At 31.2% G+C, this 11916-nt stretch overlaps 1 non-coding gene across 1 annotated transcript; it reads left to right on the top strand.

The window, feature by feature from the left end:
- TRNAR-UCU lies at positions 11535-11606 on the top strand. The gene has a single exon. It is a non-coding gene; the product is annotated as a tRNA-Arg (tRNA).

The raw sequence follows: 11916 nt of genomic DNA, 5'->3' as shown, positions 1-11916 counted from the left end.
CCTTTGACAACATCAAAAAGGGGACAAAAGAATAAGAGAGCGAAAGCTCCCCCTATCAATAAGCACGGGTGAGTATCAAACATAAAAAGATATAGGGATTGCTCCCCCTATCAAAATGCCATATAGAATATATGAAATGAAGTGCAAGGCAAACATGTGAGCAAGCATAGATGAAAAATATGCTAAACACCACTCACATACAAAAGGACAATGAGAACACATATAAATATGTTAATATGAAAGAAGTGTCTCATTAGCACAAAAAAAATATAAAAACCATATAAAAGAATAGATTTATGAAATCAAAAGAAGAGGAACATGAGATTCATGTAAAAAGTTTTCAAATGAAAACAAATCAACCAATTGAAATCATAAATCAAAGTTTAAATCATGAAACCAAATCATCATTGATTTTCAAAAATCAAGAGAGGCAACTATATCTAGCTCTTAAGCTAGTATCAACCCATATAAATATGTTTAGCATCCGGTAAACAATGTTTGGTAATAAACACCCAATAAATCCGGAGGGTTATATAAACGTAGTCCTCTCATCAAGATCAAAACAAATAATCATGAAAACAAAAGATTTGATCAAAGAAAATTTGTTTTCATAACCAAAAAATTTAAGATATAATTTTCAAAAAACCAAGAAAAGGAAAAAATAAGAACGCTAAAAATATTGGTTTAAAATTTAAATTTGTTTTGGTACCCAAGAACTCTTGGTACCAAAAGATTTAGGGACATGACCCCTATCATTTAAGCTCAAAGCCCTAGGGTTATGAACCCTCTTAGGCGCATGTGGTGCACGAACACGGTCATAACAATAATCACTCAAATGACCCTTCTGATTGCAATTTGTGCAATGAAAAGGTTGAAATAATTTGCGTTGACCGAATGGTTGTGCACGGAAAACATTAGAAACATTTGCTAACATGGATGGTCTTTTAAAATTATTTTGCAAATGCGAAACCTTATCAAAACAAAACTTTCCTAAGTGGCCATATCTACCACAAACATCACATTTAAACTTTTGTGGTCTTTTAAAATCATTTGGCAAAAGTGAAGTCTTTTTCAAATCATAGCAAAATTTTGCCAAATGGCCAAAACGTCCACAAAGATCACATTTGAACACATTAGCATGTTTATGATGTGCATGATAAGCATATGCATGTGTATGTGATGAAGAAGCTACATGAGATGCACAAAGAGCATTAGCATTGTTATGTTTGTATGCATCATAGCAAAATCTAGCAAGATGGCTTTTACGACCGTAAATAGTGCATTTGTAGACTTTGCTATATATGTATGCATGATGAGTAGATGATTTTGACTTAGACTTGACACACATATTCACAAGCTTCTTATGGTTGTTAATGCATGTATTAAGAGTTGAATCTAAAGAAGAAATACGGTTTTTAACATTGTTCAACTCATTATTAGGCATATTAGCATTAACTTTAGAAGTAGAACATAAATAATTATTTATAAAAGAAGCAGTATTATTTTTTATGTTCTCTACTTCTAACATGGCATTATCTTTTTTATGAGATAAGCTAGTTATAGATGTGGTTAATTTTTCATTTTCCATAATTAACATGTCATTGTTTTCTTTAAGCATGGTATTTTCTTTTCCAATGACATCCAATTTTGACACTAGCTCCTCATGATTGGATTCTAAATTATCATGCTTGCTTTTTAAATCAATAAAATTATTATGCAACTTAGTGTAGGCATGCATTAACCTATCATATGCACAAGCAAGTTCATCATTAGATAAATCATTTATAGATTCGAACTCGCAAACCTCACTAGGGCTATCGCCTAGTGCACGTGTGCATGACGCTCCACATGAACTTGAAGCGGGATCCTCCAAAGCTTGTTGGATCACCTCCAAATCCCCTTGATGTGCTTCTATGAATTTCCATAAATTGTAAGCACTATCAAAATGAACAAACTTGTTAGACATAGATGAGTTAAAAGCATTTAGCAAATATTCTAACAAAATATTGTTCATAGTAAACATACGATGATCATTTTTATTCCATTTGGATTTCTCCAAAGTGGGCACAATATAAGCATCATCTATAATTTCCCATAACTCAAAGTGTTTAGATTGAACAAAAAGTTTAAATCTAACACACCATTGGGCATAAGGGAAATTATCTAACCTAGGAGCAATATTAATGGCATAACCTAAACCATGCATATCCATAATATAAAAAGCAAGCAAGATACAAATAAAGCTCAAAATTAGATTAGCACAAAAAGCTAACTTGGATCTTTAACTCAAGGCGATTAGACCTTAAATCAAAGAGCACCAAGCTCTGATACCAATTGTTAGACCCTAGAGGGGGGGTGATTAGGGTCTTATGCTAATCTAATCCGATTAAATACCAATTAAAACTAATTAACAAGTTATCCTAGCAAGTATGAAATACAACAAGAATATAAGCTAGGATAAGCAATATGAACAATGAGATATATCCTAGCAAAGAGATATAGCAAAATATATATGCAAGGATATATAAACTAACACGAGGGTAAACAATATAAACTAGATAGTGGATCATAAAAAGGATGAGTAATGCACAATTGGCGATATAAGATAAATGCAAAAACAACTACGCCAAAGACAAACTCAAACAAGCAATATGATCACGGAGTTCGGACCTTCCGTCCTACGTCTCCGCTCCCCACTCCCGGGGAGAAATCCACTAACACAATCCGGTTTGGAAGCCGGAACTTCTTCTACACACTCGGTTTTCTAGCTAACCGAAAACTCTACAACTCACACTCTTGCAATCACACTCTACACCCACTAAGTGTTGGACCTAGCCGTGTCTCCCTCAAGTGCTCGGTTACAACCTCTCCCTAGGCACGTCAACCGACGCCACTCCTCTTGGGACGATCCCCGACTCTCACCACACACTCCTCACTCGGTGTACAAGTGTATTACAAAGTGATTCTCACAATAAGCACAAATATGACAAATGATTGTTCTCAAAACAAGGTGAGAACTCAATTAAGCACAACTCTTAGTCACAAACCCACAACCCCAAATTATACTATGAATGTAAATACAATAAGCTCAAAAGGTTGTGTGTGAACAAAGAGATATAAATCAAAACTAAACTCAATGTAGTTCTAGCTTAATAACAATGATAATCAAATATATAAAAAAGCTAGAAATAGAGTTTAGAAAACTTCTCAATATATCAAGAGTGGAGGGAGAAGAGTTGGATGCCCAAACACCAATAGATGATCTCCTCAAGCTCTTGTAGAATTGAATCACAAAAACAAACTCTCAATTTGCTTAAAAGCTTTTTAAACACACTTAAACCAAACTAAAACCCTTGTTAAAAACTTTATTAAACTTGATTAAAAACCACCGACAGACTCTCTGTCGCACAATGAGAAATGAACAAATGATCGGTCGACCGGTGCGGTCGACCGAAAACTGATATGCAGAAAATTGATATGCTGATTTAAAACACTATTTAAAAATATCAAATAAATTCCAAAAAATATAAAACTTTGGGGAATGATTGTAGACATGATAATAAACATGCTACAGTGACTGGTTATCAGAAAGGACTTCCCAAATGTAAAATATAATTATTTTGCAAGGAGGTCCAAAACACGAAAATATAAACACATGAGTTTTGACATTTTAGCTAAACCATGTTTTGAAACAATACAAAATGATTTTATAGACTTAATAGAAGATGTAAACTATTGTTATGAAGTCTATAAATAATGAATATAGTATTTTATCAAAATACACATATAATACACTAAAACATGATTTCATGGAACTAAATAAAATTGATATTGATGAAATCATATAAATGTATTAAGTATGAAACAAAAATATGTTTTCCAATTGTATTCAATTGTTTCATAGTAAAAATTGAAAACTATCAAACCAAAATATATATGTATATATATAACTATATATATACACATAGACACAAAAAAATGTGTGTGTGTATGATATTGAGCTTAAAGTACCAACACACATAATATAAACTCCTAAACTAAATTACCCAAGCAATCTTGATCTTCAATTAAGTCTGACTTGGTAATCTTACGGATGAAGCTTGAACTTGGATCTTGAACTAGAATTACATAAGCTTCACCGACATTCCGCCAACCTCCTTTGGATATGATCGTTGAAGCTCTATTCCATCCATCCTCTAACGCGTTGTTTGCCTAGAATAAATACGAAAACACAAACACTAGACAAACAATATTAGTTGTAAATTGTTTGTAAATCATCATCAAAACAAGAAGGCCAACATCTTCATGGACAGATTCTTCGATGATGATACAAAAGTATCTATGGTCACTCTGCTAGTCGAAGAGCAAAAGAAGACAGAGTCTGTAAGCAGCTTTGTCAAGAGATTCAGGAACCAATTGCTACATACATGTGATCGAGTTTCTGAGGCCACCCTCATCGGGATATGCCAGAATAATCCCTCTATCGACATACTCTCTAATATGGGCGATGTTGAATCTCGCTCATGGAAAGACTTGATCCGCCAAGGAGAACAAGTCGAAAGCATGCTCAAATGAATGGATGCTAAAGAGCCATGTGAATTTCAAGGAGGTGATGACCAAGGAAATTTCACCTTGGTAGTAGAAACCACTTCCTCATCCAAACCTCTTCAAAATGAAGGGAAATGCTTCAAATCCCATGTTGGCATCTACGAGGCTTACCAGCTCGGACCTAAACTACGGGATCGCCAGTGAAGGCTTGGCTATCATTGGCCAAGAATGATCAGCGACGTCGTTACCTATGCCAAACAATGTCGCACCGATGGTCGGAGGACCTACATCCGACGGCAACTTTATTACCCATTTGTAGTGGAGACAATCTACCCGAGTGGGGCCCATCACCTTGTCAATCAAAACAACGACAAGAGCGAAGGCCTACCGATTGCAAACTTCTGAAGAAGAACTTATCCATAGGCTTCTGAAGGAAACTGTGCGAAAGACCATCAAGCAATGTGTTGGCACAAAAGAGGAGTTCAACCTCCACCTCCCACGAGGGCAACCAAGGTAGAGATTTCATTCCTTCCTGCCTTCCAAACACCCTTTTTGGTCAAACCTTCCTACAGTTAGCGCCAAAGACAAAATGCCTTATTGATTCCTTCCACGAACGAGAGGTCCACTTTCAAATTGGATGATCAAACCTTTGAATAGTTAGGATCGTTCCAAGCCCTTTTTGGTCAGACCTTCCTACAGTTAGGGCCAAAGCCAAAATCCCCTCTTGATTCCTTCTACGAACGAGAGGTCCACTTTCAAATTGAACGATTAAACCTTTAAACAGTTAGGGTCGTTCCAAGCGCCCACTCGGCCAAATCTTCCTACAGTTAGGACTAAAACCGAAATCCTCTTTCGATAAACGAATTTTAAAAATTATGAAAAGACAAGTGACTGTTGAAAAGTGGTTGTTTGTTCCAAGGGGTGTTTTGAAAAGTTGTGACTGTTGGAAGCACCTTTTCAAAACTATAAATAGTTTATGTTTTTCAGATATCTTTTAAAAACAATTCTTTCTCTGAATCTTTTCTATCAAAAACTTCTGCAATATTACAAACTTGTTTCACAACGAATTAAGGAAAATTCCAAATTTGCTTACTGGAATTTTCATTTTCTGTTGTATCCTGGGAAGAAAATTTGCATTAACCCGAAGCAACTTTGAATATCAAGTGGGGGCAAATATTTCTTTAAGGAAAGTGTTTCACGCCTCAGAATATCTGTCTCCTTAATTATTTTACTAACACTAGAGGTGGTGGTGCTTGCTTTTTCGCCATTAGTTTTAGGGTAAGAGTTCTGATAAACACTTATGATTATTTGTACTACTAAAGTACGTAAATTTATATTTTTTGGCTATTTACCCTTATGAGCGTACATTATAATGCATTTTATAAATTTTGTGTTGTATGCGAGAAAAACAATGTTGGGTGCTAGAGTAACAAACTTATTCTGGTTTAAAACATTAATATCTATGAGCGTGCCACTTGACCATTGGAACCTTGCAGACATTTTGGGGTTACTAGGTTTTATACACGTGCAATGCACATGGTTAAATACCATGATTAAGTATTTTTAGCTAATTTTTTAACTAAAATTTGTTCCTCGGTTCCACTTAAATACTTTATGCTCATTTTTGTCTCTAAACTTTGTGATTATTTATTTCTTTGATGTTTGTTTAAATGGGCTACACTCAATTTAAATTTTTATGTTGATATTTAAGTTGATAGAAAACAAATATAATTTGAAGCTAATTTGAATTTTTATATTATTTTAACTGACATGAAATCAAGCTTTACTTAAGAAAGCACAATGTTGTGAAAGTAAAAAATATTAAAATAGTGTTATACAAGGAGACTGGATATATAAAACCGATAAGACAAAATAATTGGTTAAAAGTATGCTAAAAGTATACAAAAGAGAATATAAATGCTAAAAGGATACAAAAGAGAATATAAATGCTAAAAGGATACAAAAGAGAATATAAAGTTTATTCCTAATCATCGATAGACTTCATAAAAAATTATAAATTAAAGATTAATACTAACTTTAGTATACTTTCATATGATAAAAGCATCTGTACGAGTATATAAAAGTACTAAAAAACTCATCAAACTCCTTTCTAAAGATTCCTAAATTCACTCAAAATAATTAAACTATTCTATTAAATATTTAAAAAATATTATCTTTTATTCCTTTTATTTTATTTTTTATTGAGCTAATATCAATCCTTCCTCACCTTTATCTTTTTCTCGGGCAATTCTAGAGTAGTGTCTTCATCATCTACTCGATTGTGACATCAGGCTAGAGTTTTATTTTTTATGGTGTTATCTTTCCTGGGCTCGTTAATCTTTTATCTTGTCGTTTTGCTTCACAAAGAAGTTAAATGAATTTTCGATGTTCAACACAAACTTCTTGAAATACAGATTTTGATTTTTTTCAATGAGAATAAATATTAATTTCATATATATTAAATTCATTAACAATTCAAATGATTCATGAACATTTTTTAAATTTTAGATTTATTTCGATCACTTTCCCATTTGCAATGGAAATAGCTTGATTCTTTTGAAGAATATCTCTGAATATTCTGATAGTTTCTCCATACGTAATTTATTGTATTCTTTTACCCTATAAATATTACTAATATCAGAGATTAATGTTTATAAATTATAATCAATTAATGCTAAGCTATTAAATATATTATATTCTTTTGCCATTTTTATAGATTTAAACATCTATTAATTAATGTTACTAATGTGTTTTGCTGCTCCAACTTATTACTAAAATTTTATGCAGTTGCTTTAATTTGTATGGTGTCAATAATTTTTAAGCTTTAATATTTTTTAATTTTTATTCCTTAACCGAATATTTTTAATTAATTCTTATTATTTTTATTTACCATTATCAACTTAGACTATCTTTAGATGTTGAAAAGGGATAGTAAACCCTAAATTAGAAATTTATATATATATATATATTTTGAACTTTGAGGGTGTGATTTGTAATTTTAAAATATTAAAAGTATTTTTAAAAAATTAATTTTAAGTTTGGTAGTTATAACTTTAATATTTCATGTGTCGGTGGTAATTTTTAAATGGCACGATATTTCTTACAACTGTGAAATTTTGAAGTTGTTTTTTGGCAATTGTTAAAAGTGTAGATTAATTTTTTAAAATTTTAAATTTTAATGGTCTACCAATAGTTTTCAGATTTGATGTGTACTGGTTATACATTTTAAAAATTTAGAGTTTTTGTGATTTTTAAATTTTGAAAGAGTTTTTTCTACAACTTTTATAACTTTGAGGTTAATTTCGGTAAATTTTAAATTTTTAGGTGCATGAGAGTAATCTCTTGAATTCATCTTTTCTTGGTTGCAAATTTTAAAGTTTTTAGAATTTTAGGGTTTTTTATAATTTAAACTTTTGATGGTGTTTCTATAATTTTAGAACATTGAGGGTGTTAATTAAAAACTTTAAATTCTTCGGAGGCTGCTGTTAATTTCTTGATTTTATGTTTGTTATTTGAAGTTTTAAAATGTCAGTAATTTTCAGGTGCATTATGGTAATCCTTTGAATTTATCTATATTGTTTGTAAGTTTTTAAATTTTAGAATTTCAGGTGCTTGTTTGTAATTTATACTTTTGAGGGTGTTTCTATACTTAACCGCAAATTTTAAATTCTTCGCAAACCGCTGTTAATTTTTTAATTTCATGTTTATTATTTTAAGTTTTTAGATGCCAGGTAGTTTTTATAATTTTAAACTTTTCAGGGTATTTTGTGCAAATTTAAACCTTTTTAGGTTTTTTGCAATATTTTATATATTATAGTACATTAGCTACGTATAATTTCTTTATCTTAACAAACTAATACCATAAAGATGTTTTATATATTTTATTAATATTATTTTTTTCAAATTGTTAAGCTATAGATAATAGTTCACGTAGGATTAGGATAGGATATAATTATGATTAGGATAGATTAATATATAAATAAGATATTTAAAATAGTGAAAGGTAATATTAACCATAGAAAGATTTTTCGAACTCGTGCTTTTAAAGGGAGTATGATATTAGGTATATTATTTTATTTTATTTTGTTTTAGAGATCGAGTTGATTGTCATTCTTCATTATCTAATAAAATTTTGTTTTAATAGGAGGAGAAGGGGGAGCTAAAGCAACACCACCTACTTAGGTTGCATTATTAAGTTTATTATTGCGAATATGCCTAGAAGGTTCACTAATGATCCATGTCAAGGGATAAAGAATTTAAAGGTAATATTGATATATGTCCATGTCTAGAAGATTTATCTTATTTGGTTAGACTTGTTTCTTAATATTATTGTAAACATTATGAGGCCTACGAATTGCTGGTCTTTGGAGGCTGAAGACTTGCGTATTTTTATAAAATTTCTTGTGTTTTGATATAGTCTCCTTTTTTAATCTAGTATTTTAGTTTTTTTGGAGTTATTTCAATATCATAATAAATTTATTATGAGCGCTTTATTTCATTCTAATATTATTAGTGTACCCATTAGAAAGGTTTAGTTAGAACAACAAATCACCTTGTCAATAGAGGAGATATGTTAGAAGAGAATATTTCCTAATGGTCAATAGTATTTTGTGATTTAAAGAAAATTTGAATTCATTTTGTATAATTAAAAAAATTAGTTTGGATGACTCTTCTACCGACAGTATATATGTTTCATATTTTCAGTAGAATAACCCTCTAAACCAGTATCAAGTAAAAAAATCTAATGGGGAAAGAATTTGGTTTCCACCGAGCTAAAACAATATGGCGATGGTTGTAGTAAACTAAAACTATCGTTTTCTAGCTATTTGGCTTCAATCTTCCCTTTCCAACACAAAAATTGAAGATCTAGTTACGATTGGAAATAAACTTTTGTATCTTCATCCATAGATCCTTTACTCATACTCATTCAATTGGAAGATTTGATCCAATTCAAATCAAAAAATTATGCTTCGCGACTCCATAATTCCATTTTTTAGTCAATTTGAAATTGACCCTTGGATACAAATCGTGAAAATGTATATTCTTCCTCAAATATACTATTGAGGGAAAAAGGATTAAACCTTTTTAAGAAATAAAGTTTTTTTGATCGTAATATGAAAAAACCGAAAGACCCCTTAACTATTTAAGTTATTAATTGAACGAATCGCACTTTTACCACTAAACTATACCCGCTACATATCTCCATTATTATATATGAATGGATCTTTTGTCGAACAAAAGAATGAGATAAAATTAAGATAGCATCTTTCATTTTCAACTTCCCTTCCAACTGCCCGATCCTATGAATTTGAATTCAGATCAATTGTATCTCAAATAAAGCTTGTCCCTTGAACAAGTAAATGAGTTATGTTATAGTATCTCAAATAAAGCTTGTCCCTTGAACAAGTAAATGAGTTATGTTATATATGTTATAACATATGTGTCTTTCATTTTTGATATAATTTACTATTAATATACGTATGTGTTCTTTTCCAGTTAAGTAATTAAGGAAATAAAACGAAAAAAAATACTTAATTAATAAGAATTGAAAAATATGCATATTCTATATTTCTATAGTATTAATAATAAGAAACGACACTTCTATCATAGGAATAGGGATGGGCATTTTCTTTGTTGTTGTTTCAATAACAATTGAATTATTTTTGATTTGATATCAAATCAAAAATAATTCAATTGTTATTGAAACAACAACAAAGAAAATGCCCATCCCTATTCCTATGATAGAAGTGTCGTTTCTTATTATTAATACTATAGAAATATAGAATATGCATATTTTTCAATTCTTATTAATTAAGTATTTTTTTTCGTTTTATTTCCTTAATTACTTAACTGGAAAAGAACACATACGTATATTAATATTAAATTATATCAAAAATGAAACACACATATGTTATAACATATATAACATAACTCATTTACTTGTTCAAGGGACAAGCTTTATTTGAGATACAATTGATCTGAATTCAAATTCATAGGATCGGGCAGTTGGAAGGGAAGTTGAAAATGAAAGATGCTATCTTAATTTTATCTCATTCTTTTGTTCGACAAAAGATCCATTCATATATAATAATGGAGATATGTAGCGGGTATAGTTTAGTGGTAAAAGTGCGATTCGTTCAATTAATAACTTAAATAGTTAAGGGGTCTTTCGGTTTTTTCATATTACGATCAAAAAAACTTTATTTCTTAAAAAGGTTTAATCCTTTTTCCCTCAATAGTATATTTGAGGAAGAATATACATTTTCACGATTTGTATCCAAGGGTCAATTTCAAATTGACTAAAAAATGGAATTATGGAGTCGCGAAGCATAATTTTTTGATTTGAATTGGATCAAATCTTCCAATTGAATGAGTATGAGTAAAGGATCTATGGATGAAGATACAAAAGTTTATTTCCAATCGTAACTAGATCTTCAATTTTTGTGTTGGAAAGGGAAGATTGAAGCCAAATAGCTAGAAAACGATAGTTTTAGTTTACTACAACCATCGCCATATTGTTTTAGCTCGGTGGAAACCAAATTCTTTTCCTCAGGATCTCTTGGGTGGAAATAGGGAACGAAGTAACTAGATTAGACGGATTTGGTAGAATCCCCTTCTCTAGAGGGATCATCTAAAAAGCGAGTAGCTTTGGATGCATTCAACAAGAAAAGCTGACATAGATGTTATGGATCTAATTTTTAATACATCGATCCTCCATAAAGGAGCCGAATGAAATCAAAATTTCATGTTCGGTTTTGAATTAGAGACGTTAAAAATAATCAATCAACGTCGACTATAACCCCTAGCCTTCCAAGCTAACGATGCGGGTTCGATTCCCGCTACCCGCTCCATATTCCTTATTCTACATGTATCCTCCATTCGGATATGTATTCTTTTTTTTTATTCCCTAAAAGATTTTCCATGTAATCTCCTTTTTTTCCAAAAAGAGAAAGGGAGAATGCGAAACAAGAAAATAGGAATGAAAAGCGTCCATTGTCTAATGGATAGGACAGAGGTCTTCTAAACCTTTGGTATAGGTTCAAATCCTATTGGACGCAATTTTTTTCCATCTATTTTTGAAAATGGCGATATCAAGAAACTCCTAAGCACTCTTTCATTAGCTGGTTAGCTGTCAATAACAGACTGAATACTCAGGACAGATTGTTAAGTAGGGGAATAATAAATACAAATCATTGTGCCTTATGTTCTGATTCTTTTCAGGAAATCAGAAGCCACTTGTTTTTTGAGTGTGCTTATTCTAGTGATGTTTGGAATTGTATAATGGATTGGCTTCAATTCTCTTGGAGGTCATGCAATTGGGAGTTATTGATAAACTGGTTCAGTTCAAGATTGAAAGGAAAAGGTATT

Source organism: Asparagus officinalis, chromosome 3 (assembly GCF_001876935.1).
Source record: "Asparagus officinalis chromosome 3, Aspof.V1, whole genome shotgun sequence".
Taxonomy (NCBI): domain Eukaryota; kingdom Viridiplantae; phylum Streptophyta; class Magnoliopsida; order Asparagales; family Asparagaceae; genus Asparagus; species Asparagus officinalis.
The sequence above is the reverse complement of the archived record's forward strand: the minus strand, read 5'-3'. Positions and strand labels throughout refer to the sequence as shown.